Source organism: Mixophyes fleayi, chromosome 12 (genome assembly GCF_038048845.1).
Source record: "Mixophyes fleayi isolate aMixFle1 chromosome 12, aMixFle1.hap1, whole genome shotgun sequence".
Taxonomy (NCBI): domain Eukaryota; kingdom Metazoa; phylum Chordata; class Amphibia; order Anura; family Limnodynastidae; genus Mixophyes; species Mixophyes fleayi.
The window spans coordinates 59,058,162-59,076,749 of NC_134413.1; positions in this window are offsets into that span (position 1 = coordinate 59,058,162).

Consider the following 18,588-nt stretch of genomic DNA (forward strand, 5'->3'; position numbering starts at 1 on the left):
TGTCTGCAAAACAATTTAATTTTGCACTGTAAGACACTTTTTAAAGTTCCGTCTGTAGACAATTGTCCCCTGAACTCAGTCTTTACATTGCAGGCCATGCTTAACATGCATTCCATGTCAGCATTGTTATGAGGGAGGACTCAGAGTGATTTTGCCATAGTTGATAATAAAGGAAACTTTGGGTTCCCTGTTGCTGGATGTGTGACCATACTCAGTTCATGAAGGAAAAAAGAAGAATGCGCAGATTGACTTCTTATTAAACATATAATTTGAAATTTAATTGTGACATGCCGCTACACCATAATAATCACACATTATATATATATATATATATATATATATATATATATATATATATATATATATATATATTATATATATATATAGAAATAAATACAGATAGAAATAAAAAACTCCTGATATGACCCTTCATCAATCTCTTTAGATTATGTAAGCAGTGTCCAATGAATATTCCTTAGGAACTGCAAATCAACAGGCTCTGTAATCTTGACTTGATATCATGATATATGGATCATAGTTTTATAATCATTCTATGTGGCCAATTCCGATGAAGACATGTATAAATATGGAAGTATAGATCATATAGTGAGTGTTCCTTTAAGTAATAAAAAGTCCAAATGACTCCACTGATTTGGTGTATCCAACAGTATAATACTCAGTGTAAGACAATTGGTTTTAACACTATTCCTCCATATCAAAGGTTTAGAGAAAGACGCTTGTCTGAAGTCTATAATGGCAGTCTTAAATTAAGTTAGCCAGCGATATATTTCTGGCATGTAGTGTTTAACACTTCAGGGAGAGAAGAACGATGAACGATATCACTTGTTTCTTTACCGCATCAGCGGCTGATAGATTCAAGCTGTGTCCTTAGATGGTGCGCACCACTATAACGTCCGGACAGAACATCAGTTCTATTGAAAATGGTTCCTCTCAAGCAATAGCTCCGTGCACTGAAGCTATGACAATCCTCACGATCTGTTGAAATAGAAAAACATCAAGCACTTGACAATAAGGAAATCCTTGCAACTCGTTTCGTCTGCCTCTGCAGACTTTCTCAAGCAGTATAGATAAGACTTCCTCTGGCTTGTTTTTATATAGGAGACTCTCCATTATAATTGATTACGAACACATGTTTAACTGGTCATAGTATTCCAATTTCTATTGAATTCATATACAGGAGCAACCCGTATCCACAATAATGAAGTAAATATATACAAATAAATCGATAAATAAATAAACAAAAGAATGTCTAAATAAAAATAAAAATAAATATAATAAAAATAAATATAAAAGTAAATATAAAAATAAAAAAATGAATAAATAAATTAAAAAAATAAACATAAAAATAAATATAAAGAATATACACCTATATATAAAGAATAAATAATAAATTGTAAAAAATATTAATAAATAATCATTTAAATATTAAACATTATATGTCTATTCAATTCACACGTATAAAATGCAGCTAGATGTCCACAGATCTACAAGAGACCCACAATGAAAGTACATTTGTATATACATGTGTATATATATATATATATATATATATATATATATATATAGAACACAAAATATAAGTGTCTATATAATAATAAAAAATACAAAAAATATATAATAAAAAAAATATTATTTTCAATTATTTTAATTTAATTATTTTGATTATTTTGGTTTAGTGTATAGCATCTAGTGTACCAAAGTACACAATCATACATGAATGTACACATAGGTGCACACGCATGCATATAAAGAGCTAAAATATATACATACAAATGCGCCACCAAGTATTCCCAATTAGGAAACTATTGCAACAGGTTCACAAAAAAATCCGATGATTCATATAAAGGTTAGGTAACCTCTCAACATAATAAAACATATAAATAAATAAACATAAATTCACAAATAAAAATCTACATAAAGATCCAATATCTGTATGACTTATATCAGATCACATCTCGGTTAAATTATGAATTACACCTGAATCTTAGAATAACAAAAACCTTTAAGGTTATATACAGAAAACAGATTGTGCTTGGTCAGATATACCAATCGTTGAATTCCATGGTTTCATTGAAAACATCCGGGTGCATGGTCTGAAGTTTAAATATCCAGGAGGTCTCACCTCTCCACAATCTCTTGTATCTATCGCCTCCTCTCAAAGTTGGATCAAATTTCTCAAGTCCAATCACCACCAGACCTTTCGGATTACAGTTATGCTTATCTGCAAAATGTCTTGACACGCTATGATTTTGATAACCTTTTTTAATATTTAATTTGTGTACTCTAAAGCGACTTTTCAATTATCTAGTAGTTCTACCCACATACTGGAGTCCACAGGGACACTCCAGTACGTAGATCACATATGTGCTTTCGCAATTTATAAACTGTAATATAGGATGCTCTGACCCATTTGTCTTGGATTTGATCTTAGAAATAACTTTACCAATATGTTCACAAGTCAAACAAACTTGTCTATTACAGCCAAAACAACCTAACGGCTTAGATGGTAACCAAGAACAGCTTACTTTCTGTTTAGGATATGTTTTCAAAGAGCTTGGGGCTAATACATTTTTAAGATTACTGTTTTTCTTGTATACTATCCTCGGTTCTTTTTCTAAGACACTATTTAAAATAATATCTTGATGTAATATTTTATAATTATTTCTCACAATTTTCTTAATTACACTGGACTTATTATTATATTTTGAGATGAATAAAAGAGAATTATTAGAGTTAGTAGATTTTTGAGATTTATTTTGGGGACCGGCATATCACTACGTTCTAAATTGGACGCAAATCTTATAGCGTCATCCACAAGATATTGAGGGTAACCTCTTTCAAGAAAATTCAATTTCATTTTCTCAGCTTGTAAAGTGAAGTCTAGTTCAGAAGTACAGTTGCGTCTAATTCTGCATAGTTGCCCCTTAGGAATATTGCATATCCAGGGTTTAAAATGCCCACTTCTATAATGTAAATATGAATTTGAATCAACTGGTTTGTTAAAGTTGAAGGACACAATCCTATTACTCTCTTTATCTATTGTTAAGGTACCGTATATACTCGAGTATAAGTCAACCCGAATATAAGCCGAGGCACCTAATTTTACCACAAAAAACTGGGAAAACGTATTGACTCGAGCATAAGCCTAGGGTGGGAAATGCAGCAGCTACTGGTAAATTTCAAAAATAAAAATAGATACCAATAAAATTACATTAATTGAGGCATCAGTAGGTTAAATGTTTTTGAATATTTATTTCAAAGAAAAACAGTAAACTAGCTCTGTAAGTGGAAAAGAGTCAACAAAACCAATATGGTATCAACAATAACTTTAAAAATACAAAAACCTTAGCTCAATCAGCAACCAAGCTAAAACACAAGAGTTAAAATCCTTCAAAACTGGATTCCTCCTCATCATCTGTATGTCCAAACAGAGCTTCAACTCTATCTGGTGTGAGGCTATCAGCATAGACATTGTCGTCATCACAGAGTTCGCAGTCATCACCATTACTGCTGTCGTTCTCATACAAAGCGCTGTCTTCACTGCCATCCATAGCATTACTAATGCCACATTTCTTGAAGGCGCGTTGCACCATGTCCTCTGGAATCTCTTCCCATGCATCACGAACCCACTTTGCTACCAATCCTATGTCGGGCTTCCTCAATATTTCAACTTTTGTCAGTTGGGCTTGACCAGATGACATCCATTCATGCCACATCTTTCGCACACGGTCTTTGAAAGGTTTGTTTAAACACACATCTAGGGGCTGCAATACAGATGTAAGCCCACCTGGGATAACGGCCAAAGTAACTTGAGAAGACTTTGCCAATTTTTTTATGTCATCAGATGTGTGGGCTCTGAACATATCCCAAATTAGCAATGATGGTTTTTTCTTTAAGGCTGTTCCTGGACGTCCGTTCCAAATTTCTTCCAGCCATTTTTTTGTTCCGTCTTCATCCATCCAGCCTTTAATATGTGCACGCACTGTAATTCGTGGTGGGAATTTGACCTTTTTAGGCAAGGTCTTTCTTTTAAAAATAATGACAGGCCGCAGCTTAGTTCCATTAGCCAAACATGACAGAACGACTGTGAAATGGTTTTTTTCATTTCCTGTGGTTCTGAGTAAAATAGTTTTTTCTCCCAAACTTGCCACAGTTCTGTTGCTAGGAAGATCAAAGGTCATAGGTGTTTCATCCATATTCCCAATATCTCCCAGGTCAAAGTTATGGATCCTTCTTTGTTTTATGATGAATGAATGGAATGACATCACTTTCTCTTCAAGGTCTTTTGGCAACTTCTGTGAAATCTTTGTTCTTTGCCGCAAACATAAGGCAAACCTATTCATAAAGCGGGTACACCATCCTGCTGACGCAACAAAATTTTCAATGCCTGGTGCTTTTAATTTGTCATCTTTAGCCAATTGAAGGGCACGTAAGCGAATTCCCATACGTGTCACGCAGTAACCATTTTGACGACACTCTATAACCCATTTATGCAATTCAGTCTCTAGAGCTTCATATGAAGTCGTTAAACCACGTCGAGCCTTTTTTGCCTTTGGAATCTTTTCCAAGTCAGCTTTCATTTTCCGCCACTCCCTCACTTGTTTTTCGTCAACACAAAATTCCCTACTTGCAATACTGTTATTGCTCTCTTCTGCTCTTGACACAACCTTAAGTTTGAAGCCAGCTTCGTATGACCTGCGTTTTTGTTTTGGTCCAGGATTAGAAGTACTGGGATCCATTTCTAACAGGATAAAAAAAAACATCTAGTATTTTATGCACTTTATTATGCTCATCTTCTTTTTTTTTTTTACTTTACTTTTATACATTCAGCTGAGACCCCAGGCTTCCACTACAGTGGAAGCACATTCATTAGAAGCAGCGGCACCCAGCAGTTATGCTGCTCTAGATAACAGTGACCCCCCCTGTCAGGATGTGTGCATTGCAATTAGTGAGGGCATCTCGGCTTCTCATCAGCATCCCTCGCCGCTAAGTGCTTTGGCGCACAGTCCAAATTCTTAAAGACGCACATACTTTCGGTTGCTTTGTTTGTGAAAGATGGGTGATGATGCAGGGTTGAATATCTGGGCGGCACGGTGGTGTAGTGGTTAGCACTTCTGCCTTACAGCACTGGGGTCATGAGTTCAATTCCCAACCATGGCCTTATATGAGTGGAGTTTCTATGTTCTCCCTGTGTTTGCGTGGGTTTCCTCCAGGTGCTCCGGTTTCCTCCCACACTCCAAAAACATACTACTAGGTTAATTTTTATTACCGTACTTTTGCAGAAGAGACACGTGTACTAATGTTATTATAGTAAAATGATGGAGTTGTGTTTTTCTAATTACATCTTCCAGATATAACAACAACATACGGGTAATCCATTATATACAGTTAATGGGGGAAAATACCAACAAGACATTTCACATCCCCTTGTTAAATCCTAGAGGGATATGGGGGAATGAAGTGTTAACACACAACACAAGACATTTCATTGTGTCTTTTTTGCGATAATACAACCACCAATCGTTGATGGTGACTGTATTCAACCTACCAGGACCACAATGCACGATTACAATTCCACGGACACCATACTGAAGCTAAAAGGACTACAACTAATAATATATTTATTGAACACTCAAGCGATGAGCGAGTTGTTCTACTGATGGCATGCAGCAACTTCTACATTCATGATTGTGCTGTGTTTTATCAATCAGTTTTCTTATTTATTAGAACGAGTATACATGTTGGAGATCTCCTTATTCTCGTACTGCTTAGACATAGAGAATTTCAAACCCTGGCTCTATTTTTATCTATACATTGCCTCCGTTATTGATAACTGGACTTTATCCATATGTCTGCATACGCATTTATGGTTTTTATGCGCATGTTACAGTACGGTCATTACCGGTAATTAACCTACCAGTATATATCTGTTGCTATAATATTGTACAATATTTTAATTTGCTATCAATGCACTGATTTTTTATATGTACTTTGATATTTCATTGCATATTTACATTGATATATGTGCTACAGGATATTATTTTCACAAATTACCGTATATTAAATATATTCCATATTTTTACTTTGGATATAGTATACTGTGGGCACAGAATTGTATTTTGTAACGAGATGGTGCCTGCCTCCATAGCTTAAGCCCTTAAGTTCCACTTAAGGGCTGAAGAGAAAGAGAAAGAAAATATTAACTTACAAGTTTGGTGAGAAAAAATCAACTTTCAAGAGCTTGGTGCCTGTTGCCGTTAAGTTCCGCAGTGGAACGCATGTGCGTTCCACCGACCGGAAGTTCCAAATGCCAAACTTCCGGTCGGTGGAACGCACATGCGTTCCACTGCGGAACTAACGGCAACAGGCACCAAGCTCTTGAAAGTTGATTTTTTCTCACCAAACTTGTAAGTTAATATTTTCTTTCTCTTTCTCTTCAGCCCTTAAGCGGAACTTAGGGGCTGAAGCTATGGAGGCAGGCACCATCCTCGTTACGGCCGTGCATTGGTGTCCTGGAGCATCACCCGAGTATAAGCTGAGGGGGGGCTTTTCCAGCACAAAAAATGTGCTGGAAAACTCGGCTTATACTCGAGTATATACAGTAATATCTAAAAAATTCACTGAGGAGAAGCTGAATTGGTGTGTAAACGTTAGATTAAAAGTGTTACTATTTAAAAAAGAATCAAATTCAGAGGCAGTGTGAGGACCCCCATCCCAAATAATAAATAAATCATCTATAAAAACCTGGTGCCCATGGCTGTTCCCACCTGCTGTAAGTAAAAAGTGAATTCAAACAAAAAATAATTGTGAGTAAGAATAAATTAAATCGCTTCTATAATGAAATCTAGGTGTCTCCCAGAGATCTCTTTTCTATTTAACAATGTTTCTATTACAATTTGAATACCCTTTTGGTGTGGAATATGTGTATATAATGCTTGTACGTCCAGGGTGAGATAACCCAAACCTGGACGCCAAGTAATATTTTGGATTAAATTCAAAATATGCATTGTGTCTCTAATATAAGATCTCTGGGAGGTAACACAATCTTGAAGCAAAAAATAAACATAATGTGACAAATAAGATGTTAATGACCCAAGACCTGAAATTATAGGACGCCCAGGTGGTGTAGTGAGTGATTTGTGAATTTTGGGCAAATAATAAAAAATCGGTGTAATAGGGTGTTGTATAAAAAGACAATTATAAATATCCTTAGTTAACACCCCTTCAGCTAGTGCCCAGTCTAATAGGACACAAAACTCCTTTTGATAATCCATAGTCGGATTAGGAGTTTCGTATTCTGTATATGTCCAGTAAGCACTCGTGCAATTTGTGGATACAAGGGGAATGATACTGAAGTACAATATTGGTTTCATTAAATGAACAAAGCACTGAGTGAAGGAACAAAATATACAACTTTGTTGTTGCATTCTCAAACGTTTCACAGAGAGCTCTGCTTCTTGTATGTCTCTCAGTCTTCAGATTAGAAAAGTGATTTTAGAGTTGAAACATTTTAAGCACCCTCTCAATGCAGGGATACATAATGTGCCACCTGGTTACCCCATGTTTCAGTATTTTACTCGACTTCAACAAACTCACTCATATCTTTTAGAGTTTGAACTCTTTTAGCACTGAAAATGAAATAACTGGTCAGTTTGTAGAGGAAAGCATCAAATCAAATCAAATGAAAGGGCATTGTTTCCTTTCCTTGCAGCTAGATGCACCAGATGACACAGGCAACCTTCTGTAAAGACTGAAGGATTCTTCCCTTGAATTATTATTATTATTATTATTATTATCGTTTATTTATGAGGAATTCCAAAGGGTCCGCAGCGCCGTTCATAGAGCATGAGACAACAGTACAGGGTAACAGTACATGGCATACAGGCAGTACACAAGTGCAAAAAAGTACAGAAATGTACAAAAGCACGAAAATTACAACTCAGCAGTGAGCGGGTGCACAGGCAAAGTGACTACCAGTGCACAGATAGAGTGGGAAGGGTGGGAGGATGGAATGTAGGAAGGAGGCTGAACCTGTGCCCACAGGTGTTGGTGCACTAACAGGATCAGCGCCAACATGGAGAATCAAAGGAAAATAATAAGAGATGAGACAGCAGCAAGGGACGAAAAGGAGAAAAGAAGGGGGGAGGGGGCAAGGTAAACAGGAGGAGCTTACAATCTAAGGGTGAGGGGAGACTTACAAGAGCCACAGAGAGGGAAGATATGGTAAAGGGACAAGAACTCAAAGGGAAGAGATGAACGTGAGTAAAAGGGAGCAGGGGATGAATAAGCGGTTGGTAAAGTTTGGTAGGTGTAAAAGGATAGTGAAGGATGTTGTAGGAGGGCAGGGTCAGATGAATTGGCTAATCTGAACAAATGGGTTTTGAGGGAGCTTTTGAAGTTAGGCAGGCTGGGGGAATGCCTGTTGGACTGGTGGAGATCGTTCCAGAAGAGGGAGGGCAGCATGGGAGAAATTTTGAATGCGGTGTGTGAGGTAGTGATCAGATGGGTGGTGAGGCAGCGGTCGATGGAAGACTGTAGAGGGCGAGAAGAAGTATGAGTGGAGATAACGTTGGAGAGATAAGGAGCAGTGGAGTTAGAGAGGGCTTTGTAGGAGAGGGTGAGGAGATTGAAGAGGATTCTGAAAAAGGGGGGAAGCAGATGAGTACCAGCAAAAGAGAAAGATAAGTCGGGCTGCGGCGTTTATTACGGACTGAAGTGGAGCTAGAGGAGGAGCTAGATGGGTGTGAGGGAGGCCAGTAAAGAAGAGGTTGCAGTAGTCCAGGTGGGAGATAATGAGAGTGGATGAGAGTTTTGGTGGCATCAGTGAAAAGAAAAGGTCTGATCTGAGCTATATTACAGAGATGGAATCGGTAGGATTGGGTAAGGGATTGGATGTGAGGGATGAAGGAGAAGGAAGAGTCAAGAGTGAACCCCCAGACAACAAACTAGGGGTGAAGAGGTGATGATGGTAGAACCAATGGTGATTGAGAGGGCGGGAGGGGAGGAGTCTCTAGAGGGGGGAAGATTATGAGTTCAGATTTGGCCATATTGAGTTTAAGGAAATGTTGGGACATCCAGAAAGAAATGACAGAGACAGGGGCGCACAGAGGATTTTTCAGGGGGGGTTTCCTCCACCCCCGAAAAAAAAATCCTAGAGATCAGCCGCGCATGCGCGGCAGCTCCGTTTCGGCTGCACTGTAGTATACAGCAGCCGTGGCGCTGTCAAAGAAGTGTCCGCGGCGGTGCTGTATACAATACGGCACCGCCGCGGACGCTTCTTAGACAGCGACTGCTGTATACTACAGTGCCGATATGTAGGCCACTTTTTAGCGGAGGTGGGGGGGGTTTCTGGAGACCCAGCAACTCCCCCTGCGTGCGCCACTGAGAGAGGCAGCAGGACACCTTATTAAGGATGTAGGGGGAGAGGACAGGAGAAGACAGATAAATTTGGGTGTCATCAGCATAGAGGTTGTAATGGAGGGCGAAGGAGCTGATAAGATCACCCAGGATTAAAGTCTTTATAGACCTAAGTCGTCTTATCCAAACACACACCAATGCAGTTTTTCCATTGAATAAGATGTCTTTGAAATACCTCCTCAACTGTGTTAACAATATTAATGCTTGTGGCGTTGTTGCCGACGATAAGATCTAAAAAGCTTGGGCTTTACTTTTTCATCAATGTCAAAATAGGACACCAAAATAGGAAATCATTTCTTCTCTCAATTCATTTACACCATCTAGTGCCAAAGTAAATTTTAAATGCTTTAATGCTTCTATGACCGGTTGGGTGCAGTGTGGAGCGAAAGCATGATTAATAATTGCAGAGCATTTAGTTCGACCACAACCATATTTTTGCACGGCAGCCTCACTTGAATTTGGCATCATAGCTCTCATCAATTTTCCTACATGATCAGATGCCGAAATAGAGATATTATGCTCGATAAGAAAGCCAGTAAAAAGTGTTTCCGCACAAATTACTGCATTTTCATCATGTGAAGTATTTAAGAAGGTATCCATGTTTTGGCTTATTTCACGAGCTTCTGATATTTTTGGGTGTTTTTGACCTTTGATATGGTGTTTACAGTCATTCAGACCACCATGCTTCATATTGAAATCAGTTTTACAGACCGTGTAGTAGGCAAAATATTTTCCACGTATGGATTTTTTTTTAACACTAGATATGTTTTTATTACTCGGTGTAAATTCACAGTAATATTTTATTTTTTTGCAGGCACACTTTGTGTTTCATCTTGTTCCTTTCTATTTCCAGACAAAGGCTCATCTTGTCACACCTCACACCTGTAGGAACTTGTGCTGTTATAATTGCTGTCATCACCGCTGTCTAGTACACATTCAGCTATGTCCATAGTTTAATTTTCCTTACTCAGTTGAAGTTCAAGGAGTTGTGACTGCTTGACACCTTGTTTACCAAAGTAATTACAAATATCCATTCTGAATATTTTTTCAAATATCCAGTTTGCTATATATTCTTAGGGAACTGATCCATTCCTTTTGTTTCAGTAAATTTACTGTTAGTCTTCTGCAAAATAATTAAAAATAGATAAATTAGGGTTTATGTTTTTGGCCAAATGTTGATGTTGAGCTGCTTATGGATTTGTGAAAATTTTGGAAACAATCGTATTGCATGTACTCTATAGAGTATCTGCTACAATCAAGAGCCAATATTATTTTAATTAAAAAATATAAAACTGTTTAGCTAACCATTAAATGTACAATTGGGAAGAAAATTTGAGACTGATATTGGGTATGAGGAGGTGATAAGTTGTGGTGGGAAATACAAAATGTATCTTATATGACTACTAATTAGCTCAGTATATTGCCATAAATGCATGTGTGTATTACAGGCATTGCCACCCTGGACATTAACACCCAAGAAATGCCCTGTTATAATGGGATATTATTTTTTTTTTATACTTCAGCATCGTTATACTTGTATTTTTTTTCAATGACCCTGCTGAACCTAGTCTCAATGACCCATGCATGGACAGAAGAGAGGTGACAGTCTGGGAAAGATGAATATAAATAATTTAAATAATTTTTTATTTTATGATACTAATATCAAGATAATAATAATGGTATGGGGACCAACAAAGAAATGTTCAAATTATGCCACACATTAGTACCTTAATTTCATATTATGCCACAGTAGTGCCGCCAGTTCATTTTATGCCACATAGTAGAGCCCTCAGTTCATATTATGCAACATAGTTGTGCCCGAAATTCATATGCCACAGTTGTGCTCACAATTGATATCATGACATAGTAGAGCCCCTAGTTCTTATTATGCCTCATAGTTGTGCCACCAATTCACATTATGCCTCATAGTTGTTCCCCCAATTCACATTATGCCACATAAAAGTACCCTAAATTCATATTATGCCACAGAGTAGTGCTCCCAATTCAGATTATGCCTATTTGTGCCTGCAAATCATATAATGCTTATTGTCAGAATTCGAACCCAGGGCCTCCGTTTCTGTGGTCTGCTGCTCTGCTGACTGAGCTTTTCTGGCTGTTGGATAGCTCCTACCCTTCATTCTGTGTTCTAGCCCAGTTTCAATGCTCTCCTGATGTTCCAACATGTTCTGACTTCTTACCTTGCTTTTCTATAAAAACCTGGCTTCTTCCTGTTTCTCTTTCCAGATGATTGTGCTCCTACCAGTGATCTAGGGCCTGATTCATTAAGGATCTTAAATGAAGAGGATCCTTATTTCAGTCTCCTGGACAAAACCATGTTACAATGCAAGGGGTGCAAATGAGTGTTCTGTTTTGCACATTAGTTAAATACTGACTGTTTTTTCATGTAACACACAAATACTTGATAGCTTATTTGTACACTGAAATTTAAAGTTGATATGTGTGTTACATGAAAAAATATTTAACTTATGTGCAAAACAGAACACCCATTTGCACCCCTTGCATTGTAACATGGTTTTGTCGAGGAGACTGAAATAAGGATCCTCTTCATTTAAGATCCTTAATGAATCAGGCCCCTAGTGTTCCTGTTGCTGCATCCTGTTGTCAGCTATTACTACTCGTGAACTGACCTCGGCTTGTCCTCGACTATTCTTTTTCCTGAACTCTATACTTATAGACTTGCTGTGTACCGAACCTGGCTACGTTGGACCATTCTTTATTATTCAATCTTCCTGCAGCTTGCCTTCCTTAGTGCCACTGGGCTCATATTCAGTTTCTGGACCGTTACACTCATAGTAGAGTCCTAGTTAATGTTATGCCAAATAGTTGTACCCACAATTCATAACATACCACATAGTTGTGCCCACTGTTCATATTATTCCACAGTAATGCCTCCGGTTCATATTATGACACACATAAGTGCCCCCAGTTTATATAATTCAACAGTCATGCCCCCAATTCACTTTATGCGTAGCATAAGTGTCCACAATTCACATTATGTCAGGAGCTTTCTTTTGGCATCCAGTACAAGCAGTTTATCTGCTGCATACATGGATGAGCAGGTATGAGTAGTGCGCTGCCCATCTGCAGGATCCCAGCATCAGATAACTTGCTGCATGTAAAAAATGAGACTGGGTCTAACGCACACAGGCTGCCTTTCTGCCCTTGGCATTGAGCTTGTGTTGTCTTTATAGGACAACATAAGACTGATTAGGGTTTATTTATTATTACCATGTGCATTTACCCGATCCAATAGGGTTAGTGGTTTTTGCAATGATGTCCCCTTTAAAGACGGACACCGCACGTCTATTGCAGGGTTTTGTAGGAAATTCTTTATGAAATTTCTCCAACAGACGAGGAGCGTGAACATCGGAAGCACGAACCCAGGAGCACTCCTCAGGACCGAAGCCCTTCCAGTCTACCAGGTATTTTAGGCCGTCTTTAAAATACTTGGAATCTAGAATTTGTTTAAGTTCAAACTCCTCCTCTTGATGTACTGTAGGGACGATAGAAGAGGACGTTGAAGAGAATCAATTGATCTTCAGTGGTTTCAATAGAGAGACATGGAAAGAATTAACAATACGGAGAGAAGGTTGTAAGCGTAACCTGAAGCAAACTGGATTGATGATTTGAGAGATGGCATATGGACCAATAATCCACGGACCCAGCTTCATGCAAGGGACTTTGAGGCGTATATTTTTGGTGGAGATCCACACCCGATCTCCCACTTTAAAGATGGGAAGTACTCAACGTCTCTTATCCGCAGCCAATTTATATCGTCTAGAGGACTTTTTGAGACATGATCTTACTTGAGCCCATATGGAGAGAAAGTTGCGGTACAGTAGGTTTGCAGCAGGCACCTGGGTGGGTGGGAGAGGTGTGAATTTAGGGAGAGAAGGGTGGTGCCCATAGACCACCAGAAAGGGAGACTTAGAAGTGGATTCATGGAAGGCATTGTTGTGAGAGAATTCAGCCCACGGTAGGAGATCAACCCAATTGTCCTGGTTAGCAGAGGAGAACATTCTGAGATAAGTCTCTAAATCCTGGTTCACCCATTCAGTCTGCCCGTTGGATTGTGGGTGGTAGGCAGAGGATAGGTTAAATTTGATTCCCAAAAGTTAGCAGAGGGACCTCCAGAATTTGGAAACAAATTGAACGCCTCGGTCCGAGACTATTTCGAGAGGGCAGCCGTGCAGCCGGAATATCTTCTTCACAAAGTGAGATGCTAAGATGGGAGAGGAGGGCAGACCAGGAAGTGGGATGAAGTGGGCCATTTTAGAAAAGCGATCGACCACGACCCATATGACTATACAGTTTTTGCTTGGTGGAAGATCGGTTATGAAGTCCATACTGATATGGGTCCAGGGTTCCTGAGGAAGCGGCAGAGGGAGCAGTTGGCCGGCAGAAAGTTGATATGAAGACTTGCTTTGTGTACAGGTACTACAGGAAGAGACAAAGTCCTTGACATCAGAGTGTAGACTGGGCCACCAATAATTTCTGGACACTAATTCTGTGGTTTTGCGGATGCCCGAGTGACCAGAGAAAATAGTGGAATGGAAGTGTTTCAAGAGCTTGTGGCAGAGTTTAGGAGATACAAAGGTTTTCCCAGAAGGAGGAACAGGAGACTTGAGCTGCGTAGCAGACACCAGACATTTAGGGTCCAGGATAGGATAAGATGGTTCATCCTCAGAGAGCACGTGCGTAGGGAACGCACAGGAGAGAGCGTCAGCCCTTTTATTCCTATTTGAAGGTAATATGGAGCTCAAAGCGGGAAAAGAACCAGCGTGCTTGTCTGGGGATTAAGCATTGTGCGGTTTGGAGGTATAGAAGATTTTTATGGTCGGTGAAGATTGTAACCGGGTGTCTTGCCCCTTCAAGAAGATACCGGCATTCTGTCAGGGCCACTTTGATTGCCAGCAACTCCTTCTCCCCTATGGCATAATTCTTCTCCGCTGGAAGGAACTTCCTTGAATAGAAGGCACAAGGGTGGAATTGACCCTGAGGACATTTTTGAGAGAGCACCGCCCCAATGCCCACGTTAGAAGCATCGACCTCTAGAAAGAATGGGGAGGAGTCGGGTTGCCTGAGAATAGGCGCTGAAGCAAATGCTTTTTTGAGGAAGTCAAAGGCCTCGACAGCGGTTTATGGCCAGGATTTAGGGTTGGAACCCTTCCGTGTAAGGGCCACAATGGGTGCTACAATGGTGGAGTAGCCCAAGATGAAGCACCTGTAATAATTGGCGAAGCCAAGGAATCGCTGGGTAGGTTTCAAGCCCAATGGAAGAGGCCATACCAAGATTGCCTTCACCTTGTCTGGATCCATTTGTAGTTTAGATCCGGATACGATGTAACCTAAGAATGGTATTTGGTCGAGTTCAAAGGAGCACTTCTCCAATTTACAGAACAAGTGGTTTTGGCGTAGCCTGGAGAGTACTTCTGCCAAGTGGAGACGATGGGATGTGAGGGTAGGAAAGAAGATTAGAATATCGTCTAAGTATACGACGACACAAACGTAGAGCAAATCTCTGAATATCTCATTAACGAAACTTTGGAATACAGCAGGAGCGTTGCATAGGCCAAATGGCATTACCAGATATTCGTAATGACCATCACGTGTATTAAATGCCATCTTCCACTCATCTCCGGCTCTGATCCGAATAAGATTATAGGCGCCTCTTAGGTCTAGTTTGGTGAAGACATGAGCCCCCTTGATCCGATCGAAGAGCTCAGTGATGAGTGGGATGGGATAATGTTTTTTTATTGTTATAGCATTCAATCTGCGATAGTCAATGCATGGCCTCAAAGATCCGGGGTTTTTTTTCACGAAGAAAAAGCCTGCTCCGGCAGGGGATGAAGAAGGTCTGATAAAATCGCGTAGAAGGTTCTCCTTAACATACTCTGACATAGAGGAGGTCTCAGGTAATGATAGTGGGTATACTCGACCTCGAGGAGGGATCTTACCAGGCAGGAGTTCAATGGGACAGTCCCATGAGCGATGGGGTGGCAGATGTTCAGAGTGAACTTTATCAAACACATCCAGGAAGGAATGATATTGCTCGGGTAGAGTCGTGGATTAGGTGAAGTAGAAATGGCTCGGAGACGTCGCACTTGAGTAAGACACTTCTGGAAGCACACAGGGCCACAAGAGAGAAGTTGAGAAGTAGACCAATTTATCTGAGGGGAGTGCTGCTGGAGCCAGGGTAGTCTCAAGATGATGGGAGTCGTGGTAGAGGGAAGCACATGGAAAGTGATTTCTTCACAATGAAGTGCTCCAACTTGCAAGATGATTGGTTTAGTACGAAGTTCCACAGTACCATTAGCAATTCGGGACCCGTCTATGGCTGTGATGGAAACAGGAATCTCCAAAGGCACTGTTGGTAAGGAAGCCTGTGAAACCAAAGAAAAGGAAATAAAATTCCCAGCTGCTCCTGAGTCCAGGAGGGCAGAGGTAAGAATTTGACCGAAGGGCCCGAAGAGGGTAATAGGAAAGGAACAGCTACTGGGAGTTTTAATGGAGGGAGAGGTTTTGGAAAGCCCTAATCTGACCTCTCCGTAGCAGGTTAGGGTCTGGCATTTCCCGGCCTCTTGGAGCAGGAGTTCAAGAGATGTCCTGGATCAGTGCAGTATAGGCACAGTTTGTTCTTGAGTCTCCTGTCACGTTCCTCTGGGGTCAGACGGGAGTGCCCAATTTGCATGGGCGCCCAATTTTGTCCACCGCCACCGGATGGGAAAAGTGAGGTGCCAGTCTAGTCGGGGTACGCCAGAAAGCATCCTTCTCAGAAGACCTCTCACGGAAATAAAGATCCACCCTGTTGCAAAGCGAAATCATAGCCTCAAGTGTAGAGGGTAATTCCTGTGAACCTAAGGCATCTTTGAATTTATCGGATAGACCCTGCCAAAAGGTAGCCACTAAAGTATCATTGTTCCTGCGCAGATCAGATGACAGTGTTTGAAATTGGATGACGTATTGGGCCACCGAGCGGGAACCTTGACGAAGGCGAAGGATGCTAGATGCTACTGAAGTGACTCTTCCAGGTTCATCGAATATTCTACGAAATGCTGCTATGAAAGCAGCACTATCCGTCAGGAGAGGATCATCACGTTCCCAAAGAGGTGAAGCCCAGGCTAAAGCCTGGCCTGATAGGAGTGATATGAGATAAGCCACCTTGGACCGCTGAGTGGGAAAGTTCTGTGGCTGGAGTTCAAACTGTATTGAGCATTGATTCAGGAAACCCCGGCATAATTTGTGGTCCCCGTCGAACGTAGAGGGAGTTGGAAGGCGCAAAGTAGAATTTAAGGGAGGAGGTGCGACAGGTTCTGGAGGGCTTGCCATCTGGACAACTGGAGGTATTTGAAACTAATCAACAGCGAGGCTTTGAAATCCTTGTAAAAGCTGCCGCTGAATCGCGTCCTGTTGCTCCACTCGGCTAAGCAAATGCTGTAACATGTTTTTCGCCGAGGGTTCCACGTTGGGATCCGTCATGGTAAAGAAAAGTTTGGCCTGTTCCTACTGTCACGGTCTCAAGCGATAGCAGGTCTTTACGATGCGAATCCTAGGATCTGTACAGTTTAACACTACGCCAACAGGGCGTGGAGTCTAACGAGCAGACGGTGTTCACCAGGAACCGCCGCAAAGCAGTATGGTCGTAGCTGCGTCTGCTCACAGGTCGCGGCCCCTGCCAGAGTAATGAGCGAGACCCTCTTGGGAAGTCAGGAGACAAAGGGACAGTAGAGTAGAAGGAACTTGATTGGAGTGTCAGCTTTGCAGACAAGTAACGTATAGTAGGTACCTGATTGGAGTGTCAGCTTTGCAGACGTGTAAAATAGCAGGTACTTGATAGAGTGTCAGCTTTGCAGACGAGTAACGTAGAGTAGCGGGTACTTGAGTAGAGTGTCAGCTTTGCAGATGAAGAAAGTAGCAGGTACTTGAGTAGAATGTCAGCTTTGCAGACAAGTAACATAGAGTAGCGGGTACTTGAGTAGAGTGTCAGCTTTGCAGACGAATATAGTAGCAGGTACGTGAGTAGAGTGTCAGCTTTGCAGATGAGTAAACAGGATACAGAGTAGCCACTTCCTTGGTACCCAAAGGCAACTGAGGAACAGGCACTGAGTGTTTGGAGGAAGTGCCTTTTGTATTAGGCGCCAGGATTGCCTGGCCAATAGGGAAGCCGTCATAGGTTTTATAAATTGTGGGTCTGCCCAACACCTTCACACATGCCTCCTTTCTGCCCAGCACCTTCACACATGGCCCCTCTCTGGCCAGCACCTTTACACATGCCCCCTCTCTGGCCAGCACCTTCACACATGCCTCCTCTGTGCCCAGCACCTTCACACATGCCTCCTCTGTGCCCAGCACCTTCACACAAGCCCCCTCTCTGCCCAGCACCTTCACACATGTCCCCTTTCTGTCCAGCACCTTCACACATGTGCCCTCTCTGCCCAGCACCTTCACACATGCCCCCTCTCTGCCCAGCACCTTCACACATGCCCCCACTCTCACATTGCAGCTTCAATCTCACACACACTAGCTCTCCGTCACAGTACCCCTTCCTCTTACCTTTTTCTACCTCTTGTGTCTCCAGGAACAGACAGTATGCAGGAGCTACAGCATTTCTGAATACCATAGAGTTCCAGCAGCCCGCCTAACACTGTGTACCCCTGAGAACCGCTAGGCCCTAGGCAGGTGCCTAGGTTGCCTAGCGGTAAATCCGGCCCTGATCTATACCTATCACAGTCAGTTGTAGTAAGCCAATAGGGACATTATAGTCACCTATGTAAGGATGATTATACTTGTATATATATTTACACTTGTTAAACTTCTGTGTGGGAACGAAACACGTTGAGTAACATTGTTGAACCCTATCTTCTTTGCACACTTGTTTGCGCTTGTTCTCCATTTGATGTTGCCATGCCCTGCATTCATATGTGAGTACTACCGTGTTTATTGTTCAATAAAGTTGTTCTATAATAACCACTCCCCTTGGCTTCTTTATGGGATAATCTTTTCGGCCGGAGAGGAATCACCCGCGGAAGAATACTTTTACCACTCAAGTTCTTACATCAATTGGAGGAGGGTCGCGTCTGCTGTACGTGGTCCTCCACTCAGCACCCCACTGGGAATAACGAAAGCACA